Source organism: Fundulus heteroclitus, chromosome 16 (assembly GCF_011125445.2).
Source record: "Fundulus heteroclitus isolate FHET01 chromosome 16, MU-UCD_Fhet_4.1, whole genome shotgun sequence".
Taxonomy (NCBI): domain Eukaryota; kingdom Metazoa; phylum Chordata; class Actinopteri; order Cyprinodontiformes; family Fundulidae; genus Fundulus; species Fundulus heteroclitus.
The window spans coordinates 3,968,985-3,988,471 of record NC_046376.1 but is presented as its reverse complement, the minus strand read 5'-3'; the positions used below and the strand labels follow the sequence as shown (position 1 = coordinate 3,988,471).

The 19,487-nt window shown below is 40.5% G+C and overlaps 1 long non-coding RNA gene across 1 annotated transcript; it reads right to left on the bottom strand.

Annotated features, from left to right (window-relative positions):
- Window positions 1-444: 444 nt before the first annotated feature.
- LOC118566477 lies at window positions 445-18,707 on the bottom strand. The gene is made up of 3 exons (XR_004933047.1): window positions 18,504-18,707; window positions 9,648-9,744; window positions 445-761 (listed from the first exon to the last, which is right to left on the bottom strand). It is a non-coding gene; the product is annotated as an uncharacterized LOC118566477 (long non-coding RNA).
- Window positions 18,708-19,487: the final 780 nt, after the last annotated feature.

The window sequence follows — 19,487 nt, the reverse complement described above, 5'->3', positions numbered from 1 at the left end:
AGAATACCTTCATGGTTTCAAGGCTGCTGCAGTGAAATCAATTGCTTGAATTAGTCTTTTTTATTTTATTCTCAATTCCTTTGAGCAGCAATACAAGCAAGATTTACATTGGGATGTTAAGATATTTTAGTAGCGCTAAAAAAGGAGTAGGTAGAAGTTCAAGAACTTAAGGGAACTTATACCCCCAATTACAATATTCATGTCACGTTTAACATATAAGGTCTTTTTAAGAATAGAGGCGTTACAAATCAAAGCACAGTTACATGAATACAAAGTCCTATTTTGAAAGCAATTGTACAGAAAGAAAGAAAATATAGTAGTACTTATAGAAAATGTTGCAAATGATCGCGTTTAAATGTTTAGGTTACATGCATATTTTTTAAAGATAACATATTCATACATGCTTTTAAATTGTCTTAGCGTGGTACTCCTTATTAATTCTATATCTTAACTGCAATCGTAGCTTTAGGTTTAACTCCACTACATCACAGAAAAGGTTTCTGCAGGATCCCAAACCTGAAGGTTACCTTTGCCTTTAGTGAACGTGCCCTACGTTTATCTTCCAATCATTCTTTATGGATGAGCGTTAAAGTGAAACAATGATGAGAAGCGAAGCTGCTGTTTATGTTTGAGACAAACCGAACTTAACGTGCATAAATGATTCTTCTGTTTTACCTGTTTACACCACCCAGGGTTCCTCAGAGGAACCTCAGTCGTCTCAGAGGATTTCTTTGTCTTTGTGCTGCTGCTGCATCTGAAGGCTGAAAACAAATCCACACATTACCGATGGAAAAGGCCGTTTCTGCACAAACCTGCCACCTGTGAGCAGGAACTGATCAACCAAGCAAACATTACACAATTAACTACTTCAAACTAATTAATTAAATATAATTTAGCTATTAAAATGCTACCGAGTTTAAATATTTAGCATGTAAGTTGTTGAGATTTGTCCCTTAACATAAATAACAGTGGAATATTCTGTTAGTTATGAACATTTCCAGCTTTAATCAGTAAAAATATATGTTGGGAAGTTAAAAAGTATTTCACTTTTATGCATCCTGCATAATGCAAGCAGCTGTGATGTTTGAGAATCCAAAGCATTAGTTTTGGCTGTAATACACAAACATTTGCATAAATAAGGGCAGACCTCAGGAATGTGTGCACAATTTGTCATTTAAATATGAGCAAACTGTGCACAAGTTGCTTAATAGAGCTGTTTCAGGTGCAGAGCCGACTTTATTTATTGCTTCAGCATTAGAAAGATGCATAAGCTCTTGCACACATTTAATAAATTCAAATAGCTTCTTAAATTTGTCCAGAAGGAACAAAAGGCAGCAGTTGCACAGTTATGCGGACCAGAGGTGGAGAAGCACATTAGTAAATCTGGAAGAAACGGATTATAAGGGATGTTTTACAGGCAGGTACCAGATCGCCTGACAGTCAGTGAAGGTCAGCAGACACTGAGGATGTCTCCTAGACTCGTCATGGAGTATTAGCAGCAATTAAAGGAGTTTAATTGGGGCTTAAATGGTGGGTTTGCATGAGGTCAGGTTGTCATATCATGCCACTGTCTGGCATGTGGGACATGCAGATGTCATGGTGGCCAGTTGTTGGAGTGTGTGGGGGTATGAGGGCGTCAGCAGACATCGTGTCATAGTGAGTAAGCACCATATGCCGGGTAACACAGGCCAAGTGATTGCACAATACCAGGAGGCATTACGCACACCCAAACTGTGACCCGTATTAAACACGGCTACCGCTACAAGGCCTCCTGTGATCTTCTCTCACCGATCTGACTGATGGTCAGACACTTCAGCAGCGGCCCGCAGCACATCTGTGCATCCTGGGGTCCGATCCAGATGCTCCAGCTCACCAAAAACAGTTATTTTACGCTCCCATGCCTGGTCTGCACATCCACTGTGTCACATAGCATTTCTTCTTGGTGCTAAACCTGATGTGCTCCATGTTAGCGTCTGAGAAAATATCCACTGAGCTATATAATACACTGGAGTGCTGATTTAGCTGAAAAACTGAAGTCACTGGCCGCCATCTTGCTACTCCCTACTCTCACAGAATCCCACATGATTTCGTTGCAACAACAAGCAGTTTTCTGGCTAAGTGAAAACGTTTCACAGGTAATTCTACAGTCAGTAGATGTACTAACACTATTAACTACTAGGAAATTAGGTGCTGAAATATTTTACATGTTATTAATATTAAATATACATATATGTATATATAAATATGTATATATGTATATATGTATACATATATGTAAATATATGTTTTTGTATATTGTTATTTATATATTTATAAATGTTAGATATATATATTTAAATGAATAAAATGCAAAATATTTCAGCACATGACTTTCTCAGGACTTGATAGTTTTAGAACATAACATAAAAGTATATGGCATTTCACATTTTAAAAGTTTTAAGTCCCCCCTGAACATGAGAAAATCCTCATTATTCGATGCTGTAGCGCACATATTCCCTAGTTACTGGGGGAAAATAAGGAGTACCAATATGGCGGCTGGTGGCTTCAAAGCAACTCGTTCTAACAGCGGGCGATTAGCAATCCAGTGTATAATATAGCTCAGTGAAAATATCCCATAAAGCTTTATAAAAATGTATGTCTGTAACAATTCAGTCATCTCATTTTATTAACCCTTAAAAACTTTACCTACGTTTTAACAACAAGGGGTTAAAATCATACAGTAAAAAACACAAATGGCACCAATTATGTTTCGTTAAAGGGTTAATTCTGATAATTTGATGACTAACAACATAAAATGGTAGAAATGTAACCCAAGTAAATCAAATCTTTTTTTTTTGTTGTTGTTGCCTTTCCTCATTTGTCTTTTATTCAATGAAAACACCAAAACAAAATTTTTATTCTATTTAATTTTTCATGCGGTAGAAGAAAGATGAGCTGCTTTGTGTCGCTTTGTTGAGAATTAGAGGACAGAACAGGCACATTTATCATAACATTGCTCTCATCTGTTTGTTTTTTTTATGTATTTCCCTGCCACATGATGTCCCACATTAGAAAAAATGTTTGGGACAACCCTGAGCCTGGCGGGTTAACTGCTCTGTGCTAACAACCCTGGTTTCCTCCATAATGGTTGCTCTCCATCCCCGGTGATTCATGAGCTGTCCAGTCGCTGCACATCAAGGCGGCTCGTTCCCAGCTGAAGGTAAACACGGCAGGCCGATGGAGGGCGACCCCCTGCCCTGCGCCAAGGCCGCACGTCTCAGCCGAGGATGCTGGCCGGAGCCCCGCCGCCTTCAGCGCATCGAGGCGGCTCCAAAAATAGAGATGACTGTAACTTTGCTTGCAGGCGCAACAAGAAAACCCCGACCTCAGTTAACCTCTGTCACTAAAACTGAGGATTAAGGTTTTTTTCTGATACGAGCAGCTCTGCACAAAGCAGGTCCGTTGATACGTTATGAAGTTTGATGGATTCTCAGCCGTGAGCTTCAGGAGAGCCACAAAGGTTTCCAGGATTTATGTGTTGCATGTTTCCTTCTATATTCACTCACAAACAAAAACAAAGACTCGCTTCATCTGAATCTCACAAGCAGACCAACCAGCGGCTCAGGCTCTGTTTGTTTGCAGAGCAGAAAGATTTGCAGGTAACTTCCTGCTCATTAACAGCAGCTGGAGGTAAAGTTCAGGCGGTCTTAATTACCTCCGGCTGCCGTTAAGATTTACAGCAGAAAGCAACAGAAATTAGACCAACGCCAACTATATTAGCTGATGAGGCTGATAATAACTGCTGGTGAGTGATCAATCAGTTCTGAATCAATGCAAGTTTTGTCTTTTAAACACTTCATAGAAGTCATTAAGGTCACCCTTAAAATAAAATAAATACACCCTTTTATGCTGAAGCTGGTTAACAGAAACGTGGCAAATGGAAAGAAAAACAAAAGTGAAACATTTTCAAAAAAGGACTTCAGTCAGAAGAGTGATGAGCATGACAGAAGAGTACAATTAAACTGGCCTTTCTTTCATAGTTTTGTTTCCTAGGAGACAGTCAGAAGTTGCAATACAACAATAAAAGATCTGAATGTTGCAATAATTTAGGGGCTTAAAAGAATTTCTTTCATTTTCTGGAGTGGATTAATTAAAAAGAACAGATACAGTGGTCTTAAAAAACATAAATGTAACACATAAGCTTGCATATTTGTCTACATTGTTTATTAAATGGTGCTAAATGATTGAAAAGTTTTTTTTAATTTGATTTCTGATTAGTAATAGTGATTGAGTTCAGTCAGTGGTTTCTCTTTGAAGGACGGCGTAACTGGCAGCTCTCCCTGAATCGAACAATCCTCAGAAAACAGAAAATCAAAGACATCAGTGAGGAGCTGAGAAAAAAAGCAGATTTATACGAGATGATAAAGTCTGTAGAGAGCCGATGCTATGAGAAGTGCAGATCCTCACTTCCAGCCGACACAGACGGACGAGAAGAAATTTGTTATGACTACAGATGTCCGTCATTTACTGATGATGGATGGATTTAACATATTAAAAAACATTTGAGCTTAAATAAATGAGTAAGAAGGAACATTAATGTGATGCAGATGGCATAAAAGTTGTTTTTCTTCGCTCCATTCACCCAAATTTGCATCACGGATCGTTTCTTCGCTCCTGAACGTGCCGTTACTTCAGGACAACATCCAATGATTACTGCGGGTGAATCCGATTATCAGCCGGACACAGAGTTACGTTTAAAAGGTTTATTGTGACGTAAACTGCTGCAGGTCGAGGATGAATCACCAGCGTCTGAGACAGAAATCACTTCTCACAATCCGGAAACAGGCTGGGGAGGTGAGTGAAGGCTCCTGTTGGCGGGTAACGTCGCTGGTGAAGCCCAAAGTGATCCAGAGTCTGATCAGGGCAGCTGGAAGGATCTTCCTCATGGGGCTGCCAGGTAATCGGTGGTCAAAGGACAGAGACAGGCAGGATGGTCAGGGGGAATAACCAGAGTCCGAAATCCAAAGCAGAATCCAGGGGCAGAGTCAGGGCACGGAAACAGGTCAGAGATCCAGACAGCACAGCAATCAGGTCTGACAGCGAATAGGCAGGCTCAGAGAATCAGAAGACAGAAACAGGTCAGAAACATGCAGGATTCAGGAACGCTGAATTAAACTCACCAGTGGCTTGTAATAATCTGGCACTAGTGACTGATCTGAGAGCTGGTTATATAGTCAGAGGTGCAGGTGGATCAGGTGAAGGCTGATGAGAACAGGGCGGAGCTGCACAGGTGTGTCAGATGGTGAATCAGACCAGCACTAGTGCTAAGATCATGACACAACATGGAAACCACTCGCTCCGATCGTCACTGTAGGCAGTTATGATTTCATGTCACTGTCCTCCTGATTTGTTGGCTATCTTCTGTCACCTATCGTTCCCTGGAGGGATTTCAGATTTTATCCTCAGGTCGTTTTCCCCTCAGCTCCTCCAGTCATGCTGCCCACAGCAGCTGCAGTGGCTTCAGTATTTACACTCCCCTGTTTCATTCAGGTCATCACCCTCCCCTGCATCTAGGCCTCAACATTCAGTCACTTCTTTGTTTCTGGTGTTTTCCTGTTCGTGGCACTTTTTGTGCATCAATCCTGTGCTTTTTTTTGCATGCTTGCCACCTAATTAAAACCACATCACCAAGGTCCTGCCAGCCTCCTGCTCGTTGGTTGAGCCCTTAACACCATCACATTACGACAAATAGAGCCTGTTTGTTTTATTTCTAGGAATATAAATCCACAACAGATCCAAAGCCGTGCACCCAGTTCTCATTTTTAACAAACAACCAATCATATCAGCCAGTCAGATCCAACGCGTCGCCTCTCGAGAGTTGTGGACCTGGCCTTTGCTGGACCTCTTTCTCTGTGTAAGGAGCATTACCCGTGTCTGGTTAAATGCTGACAAAACCCCCCGCAGCCGACTGCGCCTCTGCTCGTTCTTCCTCTAAGTGTGTTTGGGCCACATGCCAGCAGGAGGAGGAAAACCATCTGCTATCTGACTCGCTGTCATCGGCTGAGCGAAGACGCTGGCGGTGGTGAGGCAGAGACGAGCCTCTTGTTAGGAGTCTTCCTCCAGTGTCAAATTGAGTTAAAGAAATTGGAAAATTAGACAAATTGAGCAAAGGATGCATAATGCTGTGCTGTGAAAAAATAGGATCCAGCTGGGTAGCTCCAAATGCTCCAGAATAACAAACTAAAGATTCATAATCACCTTATTTAATCAACTTAAGGCATCTTTTTAGACTCTTTCTCTCCCAGAAACTGTTTTCATTTTTACCTCGTTTGCTGTTTTCTGCTACTTTGTGTCTCAGTTTCCAGTAACTGTGTCCAAAACTGGATGGCTGAGGAAGAGAAGGCCCAGCTTCACCATATGGTGAGGAGTTTGGTGGTGCCAGCCGTCTCTGTGGGGCTTCAGCTGACGAGGAAAGGCATCGCCATGTTGTCAGTGGAACAGGAAGGATTCTCAGACACTTTGTTTATTTTCATATTTCCTGTCTGATCATAAGCGTGTGATGAATCTAAAAAGGCAGGTTGTATGGGATGGCTTCAGCAGATAAAGAAAAGATCTGTGATAATCCGTCGGAAAAACAAACATGAACCACGGTACTCATCCATGTGCGAGCTTCATGGGTGCAAAAAGTAACGTTTAGCGTTATTCTTTCCTTTACTGCTGCTTATAATCCAGCCGTCTGTCAACCAGACGTCGTTCCTCCCTGCAGAGCTCGACTTTCTGCTGCCAAATCTACGGCGACGGCGAGGCTTCTGCTTCTTAAGCTGTTTTTTTTTTTTTACACACGTGGGAATAACTTTTAAAAAATCCACAACAATAAAAATAGATAAAAACATAAAAGTATTGTCATTGTTTTTGAGCCTGGTTTGGATGAATGATCAGTTTGAGCTCAGCAGAGGTTTGATATCATTTTATTTCAGGATGCTGTTCAGGTTGGCTTTGTTCATCTTCTTTACAAAATAAGTTACATTTTTATGTCAATAAAATTATATTAAACCATCCATCAATCAATCAATCAATCCATCCATCCATCCATCCATCCATCCATCCATCCATCCATAGCTCACCACCGTCAGCGTGGGGGGTCATCGGACTTGATAAAACGCTATAATAGTACAAGCAATGTACCATTTTTTTCCATCTATCTATCTATCTATCTATCTATCTATCTATCTATCTATCTATCTATCTATCTATCTATCTATCTATCTATCTATCTATCTATCTATCTATCTATCCACTCATCCACCAGTCTGGTTATTTTTATAATACTCATCCTTAGATCTTGCTGTTTTCTGTTTAGTTTTCTGTTCACCATTTTTTGTATATATATAAATTCTGATTATTAGTTTCGGTTCCTGTTAGCTCCTGTTCTTTATTTATTAGTCTTGTTGGTTCTGCTCTTCCTCTCGATAGATATTTCCCCTATCCGGCCATTATCTTCTTCCCTACCTGATTAAACTTCTCCCTCTGCTCCTGCCAGTCCTCTGTCCTCCTTTCCCTCTCTTAATTGGGTCTAACTCCTCCCAGCTTTGTCATTCACTCCACCTGGTGTTCCTCCCGTCTCCCCTCCTATATATTGTGTCATCCCAGCCGTTGCAGACTGTGGAGGTCCTCCGTCATCATTAATGAGTCTACTCCTGGTTTACTCCTGGTTCCTGTATCCCTGCGTCTTGTAAGCCTTAAATCATCTTCACATCGACATGCAACACCCGAGCTGTTGTCTGCACTTTGACCCGATGCTCTCAAGCGTCTGGATGCCGGATCACCTCAAATATATTCATTTATTTAACTTTGTTTAATCAGGAACTCCTGTTGAGATCAAAATCTCTTTTGCAAAGGAGACCTGGCCAAGGTAGAAGCCATAAAAAACTAAATAAAACATCACAGATGATACAAACAACCAGACAATAAAACATTTTACTAAACATTATGATTTAAATTAAAATAGAATTGAGTGAATTCTTAACAATAACAGTGACATTCCACCTTCTCTGCATCCTTTATGATATTGAATGTTTATAATTTGGGGAATATTCCCTGACCTCGGTGGAGGTGCATGATGGGAGAATCCTGTTTTACCAAAAGACTCTTAAGTCTATGCGCTGCCCATCCCCCCCCACCCCCACCCCCCCAACAGAGGAGGCTCATTGCAGCGAACTGCTTGCAGCATCTTGATCCATATCTGATGACCAAACGTTAGTGAACTGGTAAATCGAAAGCTTAATTCTTCAGCAGCAACTTCCTGATTGCTGCAGATAAAACCCTTGTACACCTCAGGCTCCACGATCATCACTAAGAAGACGCAAATACTTTATTCGTTCCGTCCATTTTTCTAATTTTATTAACTTTTCTTTCGGTGTGGCTGGGGGAAGTGCTGGTGGTAGATGTGGGAGATCAGATAGACGTGGTTTTCTTGCATCGCCGCCTGTCCTGGGGACGACTTTCCAAACCATCCAGAGTGAGATTAAGTCAGACATTTCTGCTTATCTTGGTTTAACATGTTGTTTATTCTGTTTGACAAAAGCAGACACCTAGTGGCACCAGTGGGTGTGAGAGCGTGCACCAAAAGCTGTAAAATAGACCTTTATAAGCTTTCTTCTGTCAGCTAACAGCCACGTCTTTATAACACAATAACAAGCTTTAAAGACTCATCTCCTCTTAATTAATCTTTCCCGTTATTCCAAATCCCACCAGCATAATTGCAGCTCCAGAGGGACAACGTGCGGATATTTCCACTGATCCCCCTTTGTGTGAATGTCTGCGTTAAATGACAGGCACTGACAGCTTTCTGAAACCCCCTGACGTCTTTATAACCGCGACACGCTGAGCAGCAGCTTCCTGACGCTCCGTATTCCAACAATAAACGAACAAAACGGAGAGCGACTGCTGCAGCGTGTGCTTTCTGGGTATAAATATAGCTTCTTTCTCTCTCTGTAAAGTGAGTTTGAACTGCCAGTTTCTGCTCCTGCAGCCTCAGTGAGTCCGGCTGGAGCCTGTTTTCCAGTGTTTTCCTCCCTGAATGAGCCGTGAAACACACAAACCCAGGAGCAGATGTTCTCTAAAGGTCAGCCACCTTTCAGCATCTGATGCGTGATGTGTTTTTTTTTTTTATGTCTGGGAGCTGGAGACAAAGAGCAGAAACATTGCTGCACTGATTCCACTGCTGAGAAAGTGGCCCGCGTCGCATGGCTCCTTCCAACGGTGCAAATGCAATAATCAGATTAAAGTGGATCGAATCTGCAGGCCTGATGGAGCGCGATGGTGATGAGAAGAGAATGATAATGAGTCCAGTTCACAGTGTTATGGTGCTGAGAGCTGAGGCCAGAGAAACTAAATCAGCAGCGTGGAGATAAACTAGACAGCTTGTTTTCGCCTTTTGTAACAAAAGAAATCTGATTAGCTATGTCACATAAAGACAAAACTGCACATTCACTCCGATAGCGATAGATGGAGATACCTAAAACGTTTTTGCAGATGAAGTTACCACGTTTTAAGCTCTGTGGAGCTCTTGCACTCTTTTTTTCCTCCCTGCGTCGCTGCATAGAACAGAAGAAAACGCTTAAAGTGATTCCTGTCCGCAGGTTTGGTTGCAGCTGCACAGAATTTACCTTTGCTTTGGCTCCTCGCTCCTCCTGATGACGTGAAGCTCGCCCGTCCAGACGGAGGAAGCAGCCTGTCAGGGTCCGGTTTGGGTGCAGCGGAGCTCTGCAAACAGGAACCGGTTAAACATGAGCCCACCAGGAAACTTTCTCCTGGTAATCATAAAAATCATCCATGCTGAAGAAGAAGCTGCACTCCTGAGACGAGAAATTTAAATAAATATCAACAGCAAAGTTTACGTTAACCGAACAAAAATTCTAAATAGGAAAATCAGAAGCACATAAATCAATGTTTTTTTACTTGTTCTGTTTTTTCTCTTGCTGTCATAATTATGACAGCAATACTGTATGAGAAAAAAATATATATTTTTAAGTACATTAAAGAAAGTGGAAATATGAATTGATTCTCTGTTACGTCTATTGAAAACTGAATATCATGATAAATTAAATAATAATAAATTATAAAATATTTCTAGACCCAACTAAATAACAGTTTTTTTGTTGCTGTTTTTTCCAAACAAATTAACTCAAACATGCTCATAAAATATTATTTTCTATTTCAGTTTATTGTGATTTATTTCATTAATCTTCTTGGGAAGACTTGTATTTTAATTTATGTAATTAAACTTAGTATAGCTTATTCAAATTTGTTTTATTCTATTAATATTCTTGGAGAAATATCAAAAGAAAATTAGTACAGAAATAAAATAAAATAAATTCAAATAACATTTTAATCTTCAATTTTATTTATATAGCACCAATTCATGACACATGTCATCTCAAGCCTCTTTCCAAAGTCAGCTTCCATCAGATCCTCCAGGTTGGTGAGAAAGTTTCCTCTCTAAGGAAACCCAGCAGGTTGCATCAAGTCTCTCCAAGCAGCATTCACTCCTCCTGAAAGAGCGTAGAGCCACAGTGGACAGTCGTCTGCATTGTTGATGGCTTTGCAGCAATCCCTCATACTGAGCATGCATGAAGCGACAGTGGAGAGGAAAACTCCCCTTTAACAGGGAGGAGAACCTCCAGCAGAACCAGAACCAGGCTCAGTGTGAACGCTCATCTGCCTCCACCCACTGGTGCTTAGAGAAGACAGAGCAGAGACACAGAAAGCACAGAAGCTCACATTGACCCAGGAGTACTTTCTATGTTAAATGGTAATAGTGGAAGATCTGCCTGTCACTACCCGATCCGTACAGGAAGCACGATCCGTACAATCAGCTCATTTGCGCGTGCGCAAACAGAATAACTTCCGGGTCGCCAAAAAATAATGTAATTACGGTACTGAAAAACCATTATTTATATCCTTAAATCATTAAAGAATACTGAACTGCATTCATCCATTGTATTGCTTGACGTCATCATCAGACATGCTAAGAGCAGTCCGTTATTGCGTAACGTTTATCCGTATTGTCTGAATGCACTCTATTATTGCTTTATTTGAGAAAAAAACATATTTTATTCCTTAATAATGGGATCAATTTTGTTTACATATACACACACACACACACACACACACACACACACACACACACATATATATATATATATATATATATATATATATATATATATATATATATATATATATGTTCTAATAAAACTATTTTATACAAGATTGTGTTCACGTTAATTATACAACTTTATGTAATGTAAAACATTACAATATATATATATATATATATATATATATATATATATATATATATATATATATATATATATATATATAATTTTATACAATTAATCTTGTATAAAATAGTTTTATTAGAACGTTAAAGTTATCAGTTAACATTTTAGCGCCCTCTGGTGTACAAAAACAAGAGAAGACCTCGTCATTAGTACCCACGGCGATTTAACTTTTTTAATGTTTTTCTGTTTTTCATTTTTAGAATCTGCAATATTGACGCAAATACAAAGATATACTAAAAGAAACCCCCGCTTCAAAAAAATACGAAAGAATAAAAAAGTAAGAAAAACGAAATATTGCCAACCGGAAGTTAATATGTTTGCGCACGCGCAAATGAGCTGATTGTACGGATCGTGCTTCCTGTACGGATCGGGTAGTGACACTGCCTCCCCTGATGATGTCACAGCTAACAGAACGCCAGACCAGGTGTACCTTCTATGAAGAGAAAAAGGACAGAGAACAAAAAGCTGAAATAACAACAAACAATGCAGATTGGAGAGCAGTAGGAGAACTCAGCAGAGTGAGAGAAATAGACCCTGATGTCCTCCAGCAGCCTAAGCCTATAGCAGCATAACTATAGAGATAGCTCAGGGTAACATGAGCCACTCTGACTAGAAGCTTTGTCACAAAGGAAAGTTTTAAGATTATTCTTAAAAGTAGACGGGGTGTCTGCCTCATGGACCAAAACGTTTTACATTTAGGATTTTGAAAACAAATTAAACTACCTTTTTTATTCTGTTTATTTATTCCAGCTCTTTCTGGAAAATCTATCAACAAAAACATAAAATAAAACCGAACTTTTATTTAACGTTCATTATTCATTTTAAACAAATTGAACTTGGACTCTTAATTCAAATGTTGTTATTATCTAAAATAATTTCTTTCATGAATCTTTGTGAGGAAATTGATGGAGAACACCTTCTCGTGGTCTGAAAAGCAAGTGAAGAGACAGCAGCCAGCTAATTCTGATCAACTCTAACACTAAATAGACAAGAACTGGTATCTTTAACGCGTTAATTACGCTCTTGATAATTAACCGATCTGTCTTCTCCGTGCCCGCCGTGGCGACAGAAGCGGCTGGCGCCCTCTAAGCGCTGCAGCGCAGCAACATTCAGCTCTTATCAGTGACTAATGCAGAGCACGTCTAGCTGGAGCCACATAAATAAGAACTGCTGCAGTTTGGTGTAATGATTTGGCCGTTAACGTTGATAAACTGACTTTACTCAGAGTGTGGGAACGCTGAAATAGGAAGAAAAAGCGCATAATGAGATGCTGCTGCTGCATCATTAAAGTTTATGTTGAGTTACAGCATTTCCACAAACATGCCGACGCTGTGAAGATAGATAATGTGAAAGCTCGGGTCACGACTGCCTCCAGGATGGACAAAGTTATTACCATCAAATTCCCATTTTGCTTTTCAACGCTCCACACTTGCTCAATAATTGTGGCATTCATGGGGTGCTAAACAATCCAGGAAATAGATAAATATGGATAAATACTCCCTCCACCTTATCAGCAATCCCCCAGGAGCCTCTGCAGCCATGAAGTCGTTCTATTCAGGCTCCGCTCTGAGGACACGGGGGCCAGAAACGACTGCAGCGCGCTTTACAAGCGAAGAGTGGTTTTTAATCTGCAGGGATCGCTGGCTGTGCCCGCTGTTCATCTTCAGATGCTGCGGAGCGTGGCCCACTCACATCCCAGCCAGCTGCAGCAGACAGAGAAACGTGAGGATCCGCTCTCCCGTCAGGAATCTGGGAGGGTGCAGCTGATGGGGGAGATTTATAAACGGACAGATTATTGCTGGAGTGATAAAAGAGCCGTATCGTGTTCGGGTAACGGGGCAGAGTGGGAGGAAAGAGTCGATTGATGTGTAACATTAAAGCCACTCGCTTTTCTATCTGCTCTGCTGACTGGAGATTGATGCAGATGTGGATTTCTGCAGCATTTTGGCTGCTTGGTTCACACCGCAGGGAAGCCGACGGCACAGTGGAGTTAAAAACACATACGGTTGTTCTGGAAAAACTAAACAGTTGTGCTGCATGTTGTAAACCTTTAATAAACTGCCTGGCAAAAAAAAAAAAAAACGTCTCCACCTGGATTTATCTAAGCAAATAGATACAAGCCTCCCATTGGATAATTACTGTGTGGGCCATTATGTTTCAGATGGCAATAAGTTAATTAACTTCAACTGGTGCAATGAGTTGCTTCTCATTTCTTAAACAACCATGTTGAACGACACATCCTGCAGTCGGGTAAAAGATGTCCGTCTGTCTCAGAAGGGTCACATCATTGGCATCCATCAAGCAGAGAAAACATCTAAGGAGATTCCAGAAACGACCAAAATTGGGTTAAGAACTGTCTGACGCATTATTAAAAACTGGAAGGACAGTGGAGGATCCATCGTCTTCAAGGAAAAATGTGGCTGTAAAAAAATCCTGAATGATGGTGATCGGCGATCACTTAAACGTTTGGTGAAATCAAAGCGAAGTTTAAAAGTGTTTAATAGTGAAAGTAAGAGCATTTCCACACGCACAATGTGACGGAAACTCAAGGGATTGGTGCTGAACAGCTGTTTTTCACACTGAGGTTAAACCACACACACCTAGTCAGGGGACGTCTAAAGGCAGCTGGCTGCAGCGGACTTTATTTATGGGTATCAGAATAATGGGGGCTCGACAGCAGTGCACACTACGCTTCAGATTTAGAAATCATTAAATCACTTCACTTTACGTTACCCTTTCACACTCAATCCCAATAAAGTGTTAGCCTCGTGAGACCATCCTGATCTCACGAGCTTTCAAGGTTTCACTCGCAGATCAGTCTGGCTACTCTCCGTTAAAGAAAATTTGGAGCCGTTCACCAAACGAACGTCCAATCAGCGTTGGCTTTGAGGCGGGTTGAGGTGTGACGCAACGGGAAGCGCGACAGTTCAGTCTAAAGAACATGGCGGCTTCAGCCGATGAAACTAGCGTTAGCGCGGCTATCGAGCAAGTTTTATCGGAATTACAGAATATTTCTTTGCTGAGCTAACGAGCCTTTACCTGCAGCAGCAAGAGTAGCTTGGCTTGTGGTTGTGTTTTCGTCGTCGCTCGTAACAGAGCGACGACGAATCTGATTGGTTCATTTGGCCCGTCTATCACCAACATAGGCCAATCAGCTAACCAGTATTTTCGCCCCTTCCCAAAGTTACTTCAACGGAAGGTTTCCAGATGGATATGCGGAGCAAATCTATCTGGCGGAGTCAGGTAAATAAAGTGTTGCACTGTGACCCTTTTCAATGCAACAAATTCATTTTTGCATCACAAATACAACAACCCTCTCACGCCTCTCATGTTTATCCATCAGTGTTATTTAACTGTGGCATAGGAGCAGATCTTACATACATTATTTTAAATTCATGTGTTATTTTAATAAAGCTGGTTTGCTGCTTCCTACCTGCCACAGCAGCTCTGCTGTTTTTTTATTTACTTTCAGCGTAACTCATCCATTAGGGGCTAATGTTCCTCCCTGTCTGCAGGAGAGAGGCAACTATTGGGTCAGGCTAATGAATTATTGATGGTGTGTTTACACTTTGTTGACAGAGAGTCTAAAAAAATATCTAATGATGCTGCTTTGGCTATCTACCCCGAGCGGCTACAGTGTGGCTGTAATCTGTAGCTGTTTATCTATCGACCGTCTCCTCCGCACATTTCAGTGCTGAATGTCTTTGAGTCGTGCACTTACGGCCATCACTTTAAACCTTTAGTACTGGAAAACTTTTTCAACACTGCAATTAATCAACTGCATCGATTGGTCAACTGGAGGCCATGGGATTTTTTTATTTTCTGAAGCTAGGATGATCCCATCGGTGTTTTCTTCTAGGACTCAAATGGAAATCCAGAATTGGCTGAAGGTACAATTCATTAAGGCTGGACGATAATTTTATAAAAATATATATCAATCTATAGACGTATATCGATGATAGAAAAAAAAGAGTCAATAGGTTAATATTACATCATTACATCCTCCCAACCAATCACAACACAGACCCAAGAAACATGCCATCACCAAGCCCCGCCCCCTTCAAGGAGTTCAGAGAATGCTTGCTTTTTTTCTTTTTTAAAAACTTGTAGTTTTGGTAAAAAGCTGGTTGAATAAAGGGTAGGTCACGAAGCAACAGCATAAAATGGTCAGGGCTGCACTTAAAACAGATGTTTTAAATTTGTTGATAATTATTGATATCGATCAATATGATTTCTATTTTATTGATATGATTTTTTTCTATATCGTCCAGTCCTACTATACATCCTCTCTGACCTACGGACACATGTGGGTCTCCCAGAAAGATCTGGAGAACGTCGAGGACCAACAGGATGTTTAAATTATCCTCCTGAACCCAATTTTCAGATGACAGGAAGACAACAAACAATCCCACCTTTGTAAAAACTCATATTTAGGATAAATCTAGGGACACAGGTGGCCCTTATGGATCCACCTGTGTCTGTTGGACAGAAACAAAATACAAAACAATTCCATATATGGCAGAAGCTTTGGAAACTTAAAATGTCATAAAAAAGCTTTTAATGCATAAGACAACTATGTCATGTCTTCCACATCCTTTTTTACCTCAGGACACCACCTGTGTGATCGGGAATGTTGTTTTTTTTTTTTCTTTGGGGGGGGGGGGGGGGGGGGTATGGTTGCAAAGTTATGCTATTAGGAATGTGATATATGTTGTTTGTGCGGCATAAATCAGAATCAGTTCTCAAGTTAAGCTGTATTATTCATATTAAGAAATGTTGTTTCCACTGGACTGTCGGTGACCTGGACAAAAGGACTTTTCTATGCCACATTTAAACTCTCCACAGTTTGAGGATCACGTCGAACCTTTTGTTTAAAAGTTTTCTGGAATGAAGATCAATCCCAGCAATAACTATTTAGCTGTAAGGAATAAAGGAACATTTCCCATCCCTTCATTGTCTTCGGCTCGTCCAAGATTGATTGCAACAGGATCCGAGGCCAGAAGGGGTGTTAGCTCCTCCAGAAGGTTCTGGATCAGCCCAGTGGTCTGTTCCTTTGGGAACGCGGCTGGAAAACCTGCAAAGGTTTGAGCGCTCTACTCTGAGGTCCCTGAAGATAAAGCTGCTTCTTACAGTTGAGTGCATCTGGAATCTCTTTCTTTCAGTAATGATCTGGGTCTCAGGAACGTAAGAACAGATGCAGCTCTTTTTGAGACTCTTTTTTTTTCACAACAGATGTGCCGGCATCACTGCAATGCCTTTCCACAATCCAACCCTAGCATCGCTCCTGAACAAGATAAAGCGTTAAAGATCCAATTTAGATGCACATATAAAGCCTGAATACACAAGCAGGTAAAAATGAAAGAGTTCCTTCAGAAGGCTTAGACCTTATCTGGGCTTTTTAGTCATCCACAGATCTCCTTTTCTCACCGATTTCACAGAGATGCAGCCTAAAGACTTCTGATTAGTCACAGTAACTTGCTAGGAAATAAAAAAAACATTTAGATCTGTAAGATTTCACTACTGAAAACTCACCGTCTACTGCTGGCTGACAGATCCCTGAGCCGGGATTAGCTAAGAGGGAAATGAGATTCCTACCCTGCTGGAAAACAGGGCTGAACAACCTGACTGGTAAAGGAGGAGCTCATGTATTCATCTGCACAATTTCAGATTTAAGAACTAGGGCCACTTTTTTATAAAAGTAAAACAATACACAAATTCCCAGCAGTCTTAATTTGTGCAATTTTGGGTTCTCTAACATCAGCTAAAACCCCATTTTTAACACAGTTTGTTACCGCGCCATTTGGGCTGCAGATGAGTCTTTGAAAAAGCAGCAATTAAAGAAAACGAAGCTTTGCAGAGGAATGTGCCGCCACTGTACACGAGACAGAGCAAGAAGAAGACTCACACACAGATGGCTAAATGAGATAACGGTAATGCATAATTCCAGCTGCCCTCAGTTTGCTGTTCCTGCAAGTTAGAAACAGCTGCAGCTCGTAGTTCTGCTCACATCTTTATTTGTTTTTTTCTTTGTCTCCTAAAACTGAAACATCTGAATGTGCAATCGACTCGTTTTTGCACTTTAAGGGTAAAACTTCTGATTTGGTCACTGAAATCTGACAACGGGAAAACAGAAACATGACGGCGCAGCTCAAAGCACACATAATGAAGTTTATATGATAACTTAGGTGGGAGAACAGGGCCGGTCCATTAAGGTGATAACAGGGAGGCCTTCTGCTCTACAGGAGCTCATCATCGAGGATAAAACAACAAATTATCCATGGAAACATGCAAAAAGCTTTCCATTAATTATTTTGACGTTTCATTTTGTATTAATATTTTATTAAGTGTACCTCCTTTTTTGTTATTATCATTTCCTATCAGCAACCAACTTCTTTGTGAAAACAATATAGTATGAAATTTATTTGCCAGGAGTAGAAATACTTTTGGATTTAACTGTGCATTGAGTTATATTCTTTCTGTCCCTTAAAGTCTATAAATCTCTGAATTAGCACCTAAATACATCACAGACTTGTTATCAGTGCATCAACCCTCCAGACCACTCAGGTCTTCTGGTTCCAGCCTGCTCTGCAGAACCAGAACCAGAACCAGATATGGAGAAGCAGTATTTAGTTCCTATGCTCCACTGATCTGGAACTAACTAATAAAGATTAAAAACACATTTGTTTATGATTGCCTTCGACTGTTCTAGTTAAACTGTTCTACTGAAACATCATTAGTTCAACTTTGTAGTCCAACTGTTTTTAATGTTTATTTTTAGTTTCTATTTTTCCATGTTCTATTTTGCTTCTACATTTTATTCCTACTTGCTTTTACTCTGTTTTTTTTCCTGTATTCTAATCATGTGAAGTACTTTGCATTGTCTCTGTACTGAAATGTGCTATATAAATAAATTTGCCTTTAGAGATACGAGGGTCAGAAAGTGGTGGAAACTCAAACCTCTAAAGTTAAAGGCAAATTTGAGTTAATGAGGATTTTTAGCAAAGACTGAGTTTAAACGCTACAATTCTTTTCACATTCCAAATCTTAAAATCATGTTTTTGACTTATTTAAATTCACATACACACCCAGAAATAAATGTAAAGCTTATAAAAACTGTCACTTAAACATTAATTAATTTAAAGTCTACTCAGTAACAAAGTTAAATAAGCTTCCTACCATGCTGTAACTCTGGGAGAAGCTCGCCAGCCCGTCAACCGGAAACAGCAATGAAGAGACAGAGAGGAGGACGGGGTCTCATTAGTGTCCACCGTGTTCCAGAGTCTGCAGCCGAAGAGACAGAAGTGAGAGGAGAACACAGAACGAGCAGCTTTTCTCCCTCACAGAAGCATAAAGGCCTTGACAGAAACACATGCTTCAGCTTGGATCAGAGGCCAGAGGTTGTCCGGCTGCACCGAACGAAACCAGAGATGTTCTGAGACGCAACAAGGACGTTTCTGTCCCGCCAGCTGTTAATGGAGTCGGATCGGATCAGACTGAGAACAGGCCGGCTCTGTCTGTCCTAGAAGAAGGAAGGCACTTGTGTCTTCAGAGGATATTCGTGAACATGCAGAATTATCAGCACAATTTACTGGCATGTTGCGCTTTTGTTTCTAAATCAAGCCGTTGTAGGCTTGGGAATAAAATGAAAAGGCAAATCAAGGTTGGTGCATCAGTTAAAAAACTATGGACAATCATTTGTGAGTCTGAAGCAGTGATTCGCCTTTGATTACAGTCAACCCCTGTAAAATCCATATATATGACGTTAAAGTGTATGCATACCAAATATCAACTGTTTGAAACAGAAATGATACCAGAATAAGGATCCTTAAATTTGCAATTGAAGGTCTGGTGCAATAAAACCAGGCTGGAAGAGTCGCTAATAGGACAAGAAAAAGAGCTTTTTGCTCACTTTTCTTGTCCACACTAACTCAAATATCCTGCATTATGTACATTTTAAGCTAAGTCTGCAACCCTTGTCCACATGCAGTTTTTGGACAGGAAACACATATTTCTAAAACAAAGTAGAGATTTTTGAAGATGTCATCTTTAATGTCGTCTAGATTTTACATAAACAGAACAAAGGTACAGATTTCTACTTAGAGGAAACTTACTATCCTTCTTTGACTTACAAAACCCACAACCACAATAAAGGGGCTTTCA